We start from the raw sequence: 14234 nt of genomic DNA, 5'->3' as shown, positions 1-14234 counted from the left end.
GTGAGGGGGAGTGATGCGGTGAGTGCTTTACTTACAACCCCGAGTAATGGTCCCTTGCTGAGATTTGTGGATGCATAGTAGAATGGATTAGAAAATAAAGAGTGCTGGCGAAAATAGCTGCGGCGTGATGAAAGCCACTCATTTTGCGGGTACGTGGGACACTTAAAAACAAAGGATACTACCCCCAAGTTTCCTGCCTCACAATGTAATCTTTTCACCATTGAATTTAATTTCTCCTGTGGTCTCTAATGGGAGTTGTGTGGCTAACTCCCCTGCACTGGGCTTTGATGAACAAGTAGGGGTTAATATTAAAGCAGAGCGCGCTGCTTTAGAAATGGGGAAAAGTAGATGCAAATTACCATGAATGCTAATTGTTTCTATTTGAAAATTCTTGTAGTGTTTTTCTGAAAACACTTCCATTAAGTAAGCATTAGGTGGATAGCTGTGCCGTTTGCAGAAAACCTCAGGCATGTGCTGAGGCTCCCTTGCGTGGGGAAACGGGCACGGTGCCGCCTGTGCTGCTTCGGGAGCCCACGGCTGCCAGCGTCCTGCGGGGAGCGACTGCGATGGGCTGCAGGCAAAGGGAAGAACGGGGGCCCAGGTCCTTATGTAGGAGCTGGGGGATCCTACATACACTACCCTGGGGTTTTTGGTATGCTGGGACAGAACTGGGATAGGGAAATACAGTTCTTCCATTACGCGAGGCATGGACAGGCACCCACATCAGAGCCAGTCTTCCCAACAGCTGTGCCATCAGTTCCGTAGGCATCACTAAGGCCTTTTGTGCAACAAGAGCCTGAGCCCATCCTGTTAAGAAAATAAATAAATATATATATATTTATCACAGTGGGAGCCAACCCTAAGGAGTGAGCACAGAACAAGGAGCTTTCAGGAATAGTGAGTTGGGTACGTGGGGTCGGCAGCAAGGAAAATAGCCCGGCTGGTCCCCATATGCTGAACGTTACTGGGATCAGAAGTTGGGTCCCATCAAATTAGCTGGGAGCTAGGGTGGGAGGAATACAACGATGCCTGCCCGGGCTGTCCGCTGCAGGGAGAAGGGTGCGTGTGTGTGTGTGTGTGTGCACGTCTTCCTGCACATACGGACAGCTTGGGTCGCTTTTTTTTGGCTGTGGCTGCACCTATGGAGGCGTTTCAGGGCTTCCCCGGCTTCTTGGTGCCCTTTAGAAAAGGGTTTCGGCTTTGGCCTTGCTTGCGCAAGGAAAGCTGGCAGAATTAAAGGGGGTTTTGAATGCAACTGCGTGTATGGCTCCGGCTGCATTGTGAGCTGGGGGCTTTTCCTGCTGCTGCTGCAGCACGGAGGCAGAGGTGTCCCTGCGGACGAGGGCAGGGTGCTGCTGGCACTGCGTGGTCGGCAGCTTGCTGGGGACAGTGTGCTCTCTTTGGCATCTGTCTTGAAATCACCTGCTGCCACATACGTCATACGGCAGTCAGAATAAACCATAAACAAATACTTTGTTTAAAGCAAGAATTTGGCAATCAATAACTTTTTCTTACATCCTCAGGTTCTCCCTGCCGTAGTCTCAGATTAACCACACAAGAATTAGGTTCCAGGGACTGATGGTTTTGCTTGTATTTATCCTTTTGTTTGTGTTGACAGATAATCCCATTACTGCTCTTCTTAGCAGTTTGTTGACTGTGATTGCTTTTATTACAGATGTCTCGCTTTAAAACTGCTAAGCCTATCTGAGCGCTTGATTATACCTTCGGAGCTGAACACCTCCCCACCCTGCCGTGCAGTGGACAGAATGCTGATTAATATTCCTGACTTAAATACATTTTTTTTAAATAAAAGGTTGGGGGACTGAAAAAAGCATGTAGTTTTAGGTAAATACTTGCTTTGACATCAAGGGTTTTAAAACCCATTAATAATTGGCTACAAAATGGTCTGAGCTACTGTCATTTTGCCAATTTAATGAACTGTGCCCTGTTTTGGGCATCGAAGGGCCTACTTCAAAGCATGAAATGATGAGGCGAAGCTCTGGCCTGCTGTGCTTCCTCTCCTTGACTCTGCGTGGATGAATTTTGGTCAAGTTAGCTTTGTCTTAGCTTTGCAGTTTGTAAAATGGAGCTCAGGACGCTGGAAGCAGACCCTGCAATGGAGCAACCTGCGCACGGTGTTGGGGCTTGACGCGGTATTAGTGTCAGAGAGCAGTGCCTCGTGGAGAGAGGCGGACCGGCATTGCTGACTGGAGCGAAATGGGTCTGGCGAGCTTCCCCTGAGCACAAAGCAGCGAGTGGTGTTTGTTTTGTTTGCATCAGGAGATTACGAAGCCACGTGCCTATTCTGATACGCCTTTCAAATGCGTGACACGTCAGGCTTTGAGCTGTGATACGGTCGTACGCGATGAGCCTATGGAAACGGACCTTTAAACAGCATAAAACTGCAACTCTAGGATATCGCCTTTAAATGAGTTTTCAGGCTTTCTGCAGTGTAAAAGCCAAAAAGATGGTTTGTCCGTGGCTGTGTGTCGGGGAGCAGCGGCAGGGTGAGCTGGGCACTGGCCAGGCAGTGTCCCCACCGGGGATGGCCCTGTCCTGTGTTCCCAGCAAGATGACAGTGACATCGTTCAGCTCAGCGTCCCCATCCCCAGGCGTGTCCTTAGCAATGAGGCTATTGATTGATGTGGGGTGGCACATCAAGCCAGCAGGTCAGGGTGAGGATAAGCATGGACAGCCTGGCCCAAGCAGGTAGAGGTACATGCACTGCCCTAGCACTCATATTTTTGTGGATATTTGTATTTCTTGCCTGGTATTTTTTCTACTATTTGAGACTATAGAGGTGCTTGAAAGGGGGAGTAAGTTTGTGTGAAATGCTTAAATGCTAAAACTTAAGGTTGTGCGAGAACTGTGTGGATAAGTAGGCTGTGTTTCAATTATCTCCTGCCCTCTTGGGAACTCCTAGAAATAAAAACAGCTAAAACCTGAACTCTGTGTTGGTAGAACACAATAAACGGAGAAGCTGCTTGTTTTGCACCTTGTTAGCTGTGGTAAAGTTTTGTTCCCCTGGCCTGGATGAGTTCTGTTTTATGAATTGGAGCTGGAACCATAGGGAAGTTTAATTGCTGCTTCTGGTTGTTGTTGTTGTTGTTTTTCCTCGGGATTATGCTTTATAGCAAAGGTGAAGAGTTCAGGGAAATGGCCACGGGATAATCAGCCATTTGGAGGTGCCTTTAAACACAAAATGGTGCAAAGTGATCTCCCCATTCCCCTCCCAGCCTTCTGAGAGTTGTTCCTGGGGCTCCTGGGCTTGCTGTTACACTGGCTGGAGGGTGGCCTTCCCATGGACTCCTCCCTCCCTTTAAGTCTGCTTTGCTTTTTCTGCTTCAGTACTATGAAGGGCTCATTACCGGTGAGCTTGGGAAGGCAAACATTTTACTCTGCTTTCGACTTGTGCCGCTCAGGTCGTCACAAACCCATCTTCCACAGCTGTTCCACCTCCCAGTTTGTACATGAGCAAATTCTGCCTGTGCAAGCTATCGGGGCTTTCCTTCACGAAGTTCCCGAATGGCAGAGGACCAATGTATGGGAAGGTTTTGCTGAAGGTCAGGCTTCCGACTCCTCCTGCTGACTTGTCAGGACTCAGGGGCAGAGAAAAACCCTGATTACCCCAGAGGGGGGAGGGTTTGCTTTGCACAACAGTATAAAATTACTTCGTACCAAATAAATAACTAGTGAAGGTCAAAACGCTTCTTTTCCTCTTCAAATTCTATCTTTAAGGATTTTCTTTATATTAATTTATAGCTGTTCAGAAACGTACTCCATCAGTTTAAACCATTTAATTTTCTTTCCTCTTCTGCCATCTCCTTTATCTGATTGTTCAAGAGACATCAAGATGAGATCTGTGTTTCTGCCTGAAAGTGATGTACCTGCTGTGGTTTCACCCAACATCTCAGGTTACTGAGATTTAGAGAATTAACAAGGTTTTTAACTAGTCAGGGGTTTTGACATCTTTTTTGTATAAAATTTCGGTTTTCCTGGACAGCCAGTTGTTTTCTCCCTTCTGAAAGGCCTTTATAAACACCAAAAGAGAGTAAAAATCCCTTATATGCTTTTCATATTTTCAGTAGAAACAAAATCAGGCTTTTTTCTCAAAAGGTAGTCTTGAGTAGTGTTTTTCCTCTTTTAAGGGAGCATGCTTAAAGGAGCCAGATAAAGCAGTTCTCGCTCTGTTCTGCAGCTGCCAGCCTGAATTAGTTGAAGCAGGGTGGCCTGCATCCTCACAACATACAAACACATCAAAATCTATAGTGCTGTGGTGGCACGTGGTTTGAGCTGTGAGTGTGTCCAGGAGCCCTTCAGGACTGGCAGCATCTTTGTGCCATAGGCAGGCTCCTCCAGCAAGCCCTGGTCTCTGTGTCTAAGACGTGGAATACAAAACCATAAAGAAGGCAAAAGGGAGTGGAATTACTTAAATGGCTCTTGGATGACTTTATTTTCAGTTAGATTTTTTTTTTTCCCAGAGAAGCTGTGGATTCCCCATCCCTGGAGGTGTTCAAGGCCAGGCTAGATGGGGCTTTGAGCAAGCTGGGCTGGCTGGAGGTGTCCCTGCCCATAGCAGGGGGCTTAAAATTAGATGATCTTTAAGGTCCCTTCCAACCCAAACCATTCTATGATAGATTATTTTTTTAATTATTTATTTATTTTAATAATGGTTTGGTGTTCTCCCATTTCATTCCTTTAACTAATTTAATGTAAAGTTTTAGAGATGGGTTTTTCAGGAGGGTTTATAAGAAAAAGAAAGTGATGTCCACACAGACCCCTGGCAAGAGCTGTCACTTAAGGAAATACAGCTATTATTTCGTAACAGAGCGTAGGTGGCATTTTGTATTGCATCTCTCACCAGCACATTTTCTGTTCTGTCATTGACTCCACTTCAGAGTTTTTCAGATAAATCTTTTTTTCATGGGTTTTTCTGTGCTGCTCTTTATTAAGCTTGGAGGAGATGGGATTTTAGTGGAAAGTGAGTGAGTGGACAGATGAAGATGGCATTTTGGGGGGATGGAGTGGGTTGGGATAGATGAAGTGTGACAGTAGGCTATCCTTCCTGAAGAACAACATGTACACGTTATGTGTTTGGGTTTTTTGACACACGCAGGGTCTTGTATAAATGCATTATCAATCTTGTCAAATGTTAGCCACTACCAGTGTATTTATTTATCTAGAGTTTACATAACAAAAATGTGAGGTTTTGGACACAATCGGGAGTGATTGTTAGTGAAGAAATGACACTAATCAAGAAAAAAGTGCTTCATCTTAGCCCTGTTTACAGGTCAGCTCTAGTGCAGTGCTCTTCCATTTGTGGTGTGCAGTAAGCTGTTTATTAGACACATGATTAAGATAAACCAGCAAAAGTTAGTATCCTAACCCTGGGGCTGTGAGTTTCACGTAGGCAAGTCCTGATAAAAGCATGGACTTGACCTGACAGCCTGGAAGCATGCATGAAGGCCGCGCTCCTGCCGGCTGGAGCTGCAGGCTGGCCTCGTGTTGTGTGTGGGGCCCCGCTCGTCAGGGCAGGCGCCATTTTGTGCCGCCTGGAGGCTGCGTTACCCTCAAGCACATGTCGGAGGCCTGGTGGCACCAGCAGGCCCTGCTGAGGCTGTGGTGGGCGCTGTCGGCCCTGGCTCCTTCCCCGGTCCCAGGGCTGCAGCTCCGAGGACACTGTGTTCATAATGCCTGGCCTTGTTGTTGGACCTGGCCCAGCTTTGCTGGTGGCCGAGGTGGAGAGAAGCACGCGCTTCTCATGGTAAACAAAGCCAAGGGGAATTTCCACCAAGTCCTGCAGTGAATCCATCTCCTTCTGGAGTCTCCCCTCGGCAAAGAAGTGGTCAAAGCACGGTCATGCCGTGTGCCCTGATGGGTTGCAGTGGCATGACGTCCCTGCTCATGGGACAGGGCGAGCGTGCCTGCCGGCTGCCTCCCGTTCGCTCCCTCTCATGGTGGTGGCACGCCAGGACCCCTTCATAAGCAGTTTTGTAAGGGGTTGAGCAAAGCCACTGGTTTTAGAGAGAACTTGAAGAAAGTCCCTGTTTTGATAACTTTGGCAAAGTGCCTCAAGTCTGGCGGTTTGATATCGGCATTGTTTGTGTTAAAAAGCTTGGGGAGGCCAGTCGTTGGGCTGTCTCTGAGTGGGAGGGCACACGTTTCAATCTGTGTTTTGTGGCTCAGGAGCCACAGCTAAAACAGAATTAAAAACCATATAGGAATGGGAGGAAAGGACAGAGGAAGAACACAGTGCTGTCCTTTAGATATAGCGTATCTGAACAAGCACAAACCTGCTCAGACATTAAAACCCCTTTCACCTCTCAGGAGTATGATCAAGGGTAGAGGGAAATCCTCTAGGGAGTGACTAGTTTAGATTTGAAAAAAAGAAAGAAAATACTTTTTTTTTTTTTTAAATCACACTTTCCCTGATTTCTATATTTATTTGTAAGCACTGCTGTCTACAGCCTCTTAAGGAGGTGGGAGCTGCATCCTCTTTGCTTCACTGTGAGTGTTTCTGCACTGTTCCAGCCCCCCTGTCAGGGTAAAGTCAGTTTTTCCTTTTGTTCCTGGAGGCCATTCACATGCAGCTATGAGGAAGGAGGGGAAGGAAAAGTGGTTGTGAAAGCACAGAAAATTGGCAGGGAGATTTGGGGCAGAGATGTAGGATCTGAAACCACTGTTAAGTCTTCTAAAAATTTTTGATGCGATTTCCAGTTGCTGGTGTCCCCTTATCTTAATCCAGAAGAAAAGTCGGTAAATGTCTGATTTTAGCACAGATCTAGTTCCCCAGCCCGACGCTGTGCGTTGGCCTGTTTCCATGTTTCTTGTTTGACTTTTGTAGATGCCCTGTGCGTGATGCTCCGATCAGGGTGCAGGCAAGGTATAGCCCAGTTGCATGTCTGCTTGTTTGAACTGAGGTGTTTCTTTGTCTTTGTGATGGACAAGTGCAGAGAGAATGGATTTCTGTAGTTTTAGCTGATTGTATCGCATATTGCTTCTTCTAAACTAAGCACACTGGAGATACCCCTGCTTTAAAACAGGGAGCAATAGTCAATTTTGCATAATGTCTAAATCCTCTTGGACACAAGGCATTTAAAAAAAAATACTAAAACACCTACTATAAAAGTAAAATGGCAAATTGAGATATTAGATTACAAAAGTATTCTGAATGATGGGGGATTATCCTTTAATTTCTTGAATTGAGGAAGAACTAAATCTTTTTGTGCAAACTCACTATCACACCCATGTTGTTGATTGCTAGGACTGGGGATTAATGCTGTGGATTTATTTTAAAAACTTGATTATAGTACCTACAGCATCAGAATGCATGGCACTGCCCTAAAGGGAGAGACTGGAAGTTAGTTTACAACTTCACTTCAGACCTAAGTTGTTTGTGTTCACGAATCTGTTTAAAATAATAAAATTATTTTAGAATTTCAAGGTGAAACTGTTATTATGTTGGAGGCTGTTTTCCTGCAGGGATTGAGCATGGTTCCTCCACCGGTAACCAGCAGGAAGGTACACTAGGCAATCAGGTGGTGGCTGGAGTGTCACAGCGGCTGTCTCAGGTAGTGCAGAGTCCTTGGATCGCTCCTAGATGGGGTAGGATACGTGGATGGGAGTATTTAGGAGACTTCAGCACTGGTAATGCTTTGATGTCCTTGCAGGCACTGACAACACAGCAAGCAGCAGAAATTCTGCAGTGTGACTTGAAGCTCAGTAACCTGGGGGGCATTGCAACAGCCTACAGCAGCTTGGTGTCTTCTCCTGTGTTGTCTTGGGGGTCTTTCTGCAGACCTTTTGGGTTTTGTGTGGTGAGCTAGGTGGGCACAGCTGGCTCCACCACCCTTAGCTGCTTGCTTGTCCTGGCCCCAGAGAGGCGAGGGATCGTGGCTCCTGCAGAGCTGGGAGCTCAGGTGGGATCCAGGGTCTTCATCCTGGTCACCAGAGCAGCGCTGTGAGTGAGCTGGCATGGCTTCTGTAGGAGCAAACTTCCTCTTCTGCTGCTGTGAGGCCAACTGAAATGTCCAGAGAGGAGATGGCGCTTTGTTACAGGGATCTGCTCATGGTGGAGTTAGGAGGGATGAAGCTGGAGATGTTCTGCTGAACCTAGGCGAGGGAAGGAACAGGCTTTTACGTTATGGGGAAGAAATCACACGGACACATACAAGAGTTGCTTTTGATGCCGGTGGGGAAGTCATGAGGAGGGCTTGAACTCCTTTGACTGGGAGTTACCCCAGACTGGTCATGAGAAATGCTGCGGAGTAGCAGGTACTCGGAAATGAATTCATGCTTTTTTTTCACCTCTTGAAATATTGTGTGGCAGAGATATATTGTGAAAGCACAAGATGGTTTCAAGAAGCAAAGAACGGCCTATTCAGTGAACAGTCATTGATGAAAAGTGAGGTTACTTTTAATTTCTTGTACCATAAGTATTTCATGTATTTTTCATCCTTAATGGCATTCTGGCTTGTTACAGGAATTAAGCACTGTGAGTTAAAATAACAAATCTGCACTATGCTTTGCTGGGTTTTAAATCAAAATGGCATTCTTCCTTCGTGAGCCCATAATCCTTTCTTTTATATAGTTTGATGCTAGCCAGCTCTTGCTTCCTGAGGCAGAACCATTAGATATCAAAAATATAATTGCTCTCTATATGAGTGCTTCTTTGTAGCCCATCCCTTTCATGTTTTGAGGCTGCAGCACTTTTATTTCTTTAAAAATATTCTATTAACTTCTTCTGAATTGTGTATCCCAGCCTCCACAGGTAACAGGTCAGCACGTTGTTGGGATACGGCAGAGAAGTGGAGCTTCTGTGTTAGGGTTTGCTTTCTGGTGTGGCAGTTCAGCTGGAAATAGTGAGAGCCACAGACAGGCGAGTATAATTATCCCATCAATGCCAGTTGGGAGTTAATTAATCTATAGTTCCCCACCTGGCATCCAAAGTGGAAACTGTTTTGGGTGAGGGAGAGAATTGTAATGGCTTATCTTGTATTTGTTAGGCTGTTAGAGGTTTGGCATACACAGATGTTGGAATATATACATCATCTTCTTTAACGTATTACGGGAGTGTTGCTATACCTCGTTCCACACCTAAATGCATGGAGGTGTCTCTTATTTGTATGGACAGGTGTTCTAAAACCCCAGGGCATATTTTTCTTTTTCCTCTTTCCATTCTGTATCTGTAATTAAAAGCACTGCAGAGAACTGCATGGTGCACCCCCCCGCCTGTCCTGTCCCCTGGGAGCCACAGCACTGCTGGATGAGGCAGGGAGGGAAGGGTTTAAGAAATTCAGGTGACCTGTTCCCGAGGCCAACAATTGCTACTCTCTTCCTGAAGGTTAGAATTATAAAAGCCCCAATACACAGACATTTCCTTTAATAATACAGACCCGTTTTCTCTAGTCTGCCAGAATTCAGAGCGTCTGGTGGTTTCCATGGAGAAGTATATTTCTTACAAGGCCCAGCTATTTTTGCAGACTATTTTGCAATATATTTGAACTTACAGTCTTGTGCCATTTCTGTTCTCCCCGAGCAGCGCAGCGAAATACTGCCAAATGCCCATTAAGCTCCGGCAAAAGAGCAGGCCAAGGGCCTGGGCTGCATCCTCGATGTTTGTGAGAGTCGAGGAACCGTCTTCGTGCTGTCCCCAGCCTCAGCATCCCTGCACGGGGGGCAGAGGTGGGGCTGCTCCTGCTTTCCACCACCAGAAGGACGCGGCGATGTGCTGCTTAGGAAAAAAGGTGATTTCCATGCTGCTGTGAAGTCTAATGACTTGTTCGCAATTTTATATGGACTGAGTTTAAGCTGTTTTTCTAATTGACAGCTAAGCTCTCTCTAATTTTATAATAATATATAAAGCTTTGTCTAACAAACACCGTGTCTTCCTTAATTGTCTAATTAGAACTTAAACTGCACTCCCGGTGCACAACTCCTTCGCTGCCTTCTTGTCATGGCTGCACAAAGAGAAACCTCAGAGAGACATGAGCAGCCAGTCCGCGCTTTTTGGAGCTCGTCTCCCATTGCTTTGGTGTTGTCCACTACAAGTTTAATTACTGCGTGAGAAATACTTTTTTCAAGCGGAGCCAAAATCTAGGATTTAAGCCAAAGTAAATTAACAGTTCTCAGAAAACCTGGAGTCCCCACGCCAAGAATTTCAAGGCTTTTAGGCATCTCTGTGTTATTGGCAGGCATCTCGTGATGTCATGTGGTAGAACAAATGGACACCAAAAAGCTGAAGTCAACGTTGTGCCAGTTTAGCAGGGAAGATTAAAACTGATTAATTTAGGGAGGCCAAACTGGAAATAATGAACATACACAGAAACGGTGGGGTTATTTCATAAGCCATATCCGTTCTTTTCCATTAGTGGCAGATTTCCAAGCTTCATTCTTGGTTTCCTAAATTTGCACTATAGCTGTTTTTTTCTGTGTTGTGTGGCTTGTTTTTATTTTATTTTATTTTTTTAATGTTGTTGCTTTTTTTTTAATTTAGGGGCAGAGGGACTGCTTATTGCTGAAGCTGTGTTTGACTAGCTGTACTTCCAAATGTGTTAAATGTAGTATTCTCTTTTTTTTTTTTTCCCCATAAATTGCCGTGCTACTCAGTCCAAACATTGAATTTTGCATAAAATAACTGGCATTCAAGAACTAAACAGGAAAGTCCTCCTGGTTGGTGGCGTAGGGCTGACACGCACGTTTTCTTTTGAAGGAAATTGATGATGCTTAATTTTACCTTGTGTGTGCAATCAGGAGGACTGTGTATGTATAATTCAGCACAGAGCAGGTAATAAAGAGTTCCTCTTTGTGTCTGATTCCTGCGGCACGTGGAGCCTGTGGGAAGGGAGCTGTGGCGCAGCTCGGGCTCTGGTGGTTCCCTTTCCACCAGGGAGGTGGTGGCCGGTTCAGGTCCCACAGATCCCACAGGGCAGGGCAAGGAGGAGGACTGCCTTCTACGCCTCTGGGTGGCCCCGTGCCCCTGGTGGGAGCTGCCGTCCCTCGTCCGTGCTTGGTCTGCGTGTGGGGTGTGTTCCTGGGGCTGTGCGTGCTCCCCTAATAACAATGATACTAAATTCTGACTCGAGATTTAGTTGTTAACGTCTTTTTCCAGTGTGAGCGCTCCAGGAGGGAAATGCAGGAAGCCCACCCAGGCTGGCATCACCTGCGGGGCCATCCTTGGTGCCTGCAGGCACACGCCAGAGCTGTGCGATGTGCTGCAGCTGGGGGGCAAAAGGCGAAGCGTGCTGTGAGCGAGGCGCAGTGCAGCTCTGGAGCGAAGCAGGCAGGTAGCTTTGCATCTGGTCAAGGCTAAGGAAGACAGCCTTTGTTTATTTTATTTTATTTTATTTTATTTTATTTTATTTTATTTTATTTTTATACAAATACATTGTTCAATACCTGTACATGTGTCATCACAAAAGGCCTGTGCTCGTGCGGGAGGCGGGCTGAGGGGAGTCCCCATGAAGTGTACGTGTGCGTGTGTCTGTGTACCTCGTAACATGAAAGGTGCTGCTGAAGGAGTTTGCTGGGTGTAGCTGTGACAGAATCCACGGAGAAAAGAGAAATTATGTATTACAACCAATGTGACTGACTGAATTCCTTGTTTTGATGTTTACTGTGGGTGTCAAGGATGTATAAATGCAAACAGCACATTCATGAATTATTTTGGGTTGCTAGTAGGTTTCTGAAGAAAATCATTTGTAATGAGCTTTATTTATGCACTAGAAATAAAGATGGGATTAGGAGAATATTGAACTGTAAATGCACTGGTGATTTTTGGCTTTTGTGCACAGCACAGAGAATCTCATCATTTATCTCTGTTCTGATCTTGAATATGCAGAGCTGGCTGTGCCTTTTATGCAGCAGCTATTTTAGTTTGCAGCAGTCTGGCCTTGAGTCTGCAACGCGAGCTCGCTGCAGAGCAGGCAGCGCACCTCCGCGCGCCTCTCCCCGTGGCCCTGCCGCTGCCTCGCAAGCTTTGCCGGGCTCTGCCGGCGCACCCTGACCCAGACCCAGCGCTCCTCCTGCGCCTTTGTGCGAGCTCGGTTCCCCGGCAAATGTCCGGGCTGCATCGCCTCGTCTACCTGCTGCTGGGCTGCGGACGTGCAGCGCACGTGGCTTCGCTCGCCGGCTTCCTCGAGGCAGGTAAGGGCGGCACAGCTGGGCTGCGCACGCATGGAGCCACGAGGTGCTGAGGCATGAGGACGCTGATGGCAGGAGCAGGAGGCGCAGCACCGGGGGCAGAGTGCTGTGACGTGCCTTGCTGAGGCTGCCCGGAGTGCCCATCAGCTCGTTTTAAGGAGGGGGCTTTTAGACAAACAGCAAGCTTTATGGGCGGTGTCGAGGGCGGTCTTGATGTATGTGAAGAGCTCTTCTGCTCGAGGTGATCTGCTGTATGGAAGAACTGCAGGTGTACTTTAGCTCCTCCAGAATAGCCACGTCGTGTGCGGCCAGCGCGCACGTTGGGCAGGGGCTGATGTGCTGAAACCTACCCCGGGCTGTACGTAGGCACCCGTATTGGGAAGGCCGTGTTTTGCCAAGAGGGAAGGATGCATCAGGTAACCTTTGGAGTTGTGTTGGGTTAGGAAATTTGCTATTCACCGCTGCATTTTAACAGGACTGTTGAACATCCTTCAGTGATTAGTACATTAGCAGAGCCGTAGCTTGCGTAGTGTTGAGAGCACTTACATCCGCCATCTCAATTTCACACAGGTGCAGACAGCAAATATTTTTTCTTAACAATTTCAGGCTTATAGACTTAAAATGAGTATAGGTATAGTTTTCATTTGCCTGTTTATGTGCTGTGCATACTGTTCTCCGAGTCCTGGGGTCTGGCAAGCCAGATGTTTTAGGCTGCCCCACTGTATAGCTTGACGTGATCTGAACTGGTTGTGTTGATGTTGCCAGGCTCACCAAGTGCTTTCCTTGCATACACTGGCTTGGAAGCAGCTTCTGAAGCTCTACCATAACCTTGTCCACTAAACATGTTTGTTTTGAAGGAATCTGGTTCAGGAGGTTTGGTGTCGCAGTCCTCCCAGTCCTGTTATCACTGGTGCCATGCTCGAGTGGCGTGGATTGCTTTTTTGTTTTGCTTTTTTTTTTTCTTTTCTGTAAGCTAATTCTGTAGCTTGAAGGTCTGCTTCATCTTACTTAGCCTTTTAGATTTTGCAAAACAGTCTTGCCCCCTTGTTGGGCTGTAGGAATTAGACTTTCACTTTAATTTAGTCACCTTGAAAGGGGACTGCCAAAAACAAAGGCGGGATTCAGTGATACGGATCAGCTTACACCAAATCAGCATTGTTGCCTGAGAATATGGCTTGCAGTGAGAGGAGCTTGAGACCTGCAGGGTGTCTTTTTATGAAAAAAGCAAAATATATACTTATTTGTATGCATAGACCACCTAGGGGAGTTTCTTTTGAATGTTGCACTGTTTTAAACACTCATTGATGTGAGTGCTTATTGCAGAAGCAAGGACAAATAAGATGTACAGTAGCTGAAGGGCCATTTTTGTCTGGAGGCGCGCACACGTGGAGTAAACAAGGCTCATTAGAATAAGAGGGAGAGGGAATAACTGCGAAGACATGGTGCCTGCCCGTGCCGTGGTCTGGGCCTGCAGGAAAGGAGTTGTTTTACCCCTTTTGATGGAAGAGAAGTCCTGCTTCTGTAAGCTGAGCTCCGTAGAATACAGATTTTATGTGGGGGGTAAGTATGAGTTTGTAAATACTTGTGCATTTGTCTTCTGGAGGGTGACTGTCCGATGGTTTCTCTTTTTCCTTCCTCCCCTCGCTGGGGTGCAGCTCTGGGGTGTCTCTGAATGCTGCATGGATAACAAATCCTGCCAGTCCGTGCTCTTGTTGGGTAGGCGAGGCAAGGTGAGGGCTCCCAGCCACAGAATTTTGCTGCCTTGCTTTTGGGGTGGGGGAATTTTTGGCTTTGAGCTGGGGAGCTGCTGCTTCTTTATGGTGTTTGCAAGAATCCCTGAAACATAATCATAATGGAGGAACAGGCTTCAAACTGGGATCTGCTACATTTATTGGAGAGAAAATATTTTATAGTGTTTTTGCAGTTTGGTTTCTCATGTTGAGGAGTGTAAGGATGTAATTCTTTTACTGAAGTGGCTAACAGAGACGAGATCGAGCTATAGGGATTTCTGAAGAAGAGGTATTTGTGTACGAGTTCTAGAAACTAAATGGGAGGTACCTGGGCTCCTCGTAGGGGCCAGGACTACTGAATTC

General features: G+C 46.6%; 1 protein-coding gene across 10 annotated transcripts in view; it reads left to right on the top strand.

Annotated features, from left to right (window-relative positions):
- The window catches only part of NEXMIF (neurite extension and migration factor), a 197623-nt gene that overhangs the window by 89288 nt on the left and 94101 nt on the right, over positions 1–14234 (top strand). The window contains exon 1 of one of the 10 annotated variants that reach the window (XM_080553929.1): positions 17–13701. The exons of the other annotated variants lie outside the window; for them this stretch is intronic. The gene's annotated coding sequence lies outside the window, so the exon portion shown is untranslated. Of the gene's footprint in view, positions 1–16; positions 13702–14234 lie in introns of those variants that run through there. 10 annotated transcript variants of the gene reach the window in all.

Source organism: Anser brachyrhynchus (assembly GCF_964034855.1).
Source record: "Anser brachyrhynchus genome assembly, chromosome: 13".
Taxonomy (NCBI): domain Eukaryota; kingdom Metazoa; phylum Chordata; class Aves; order Anseriformes; family Anatidae; genus Anser; species Anser brachyrhynchus.
The sequence above is the reverse complement of the archived record's forward strand: the minus strand, read 5'-3'. Positions and strand labels throughout refer to the sequence as shown.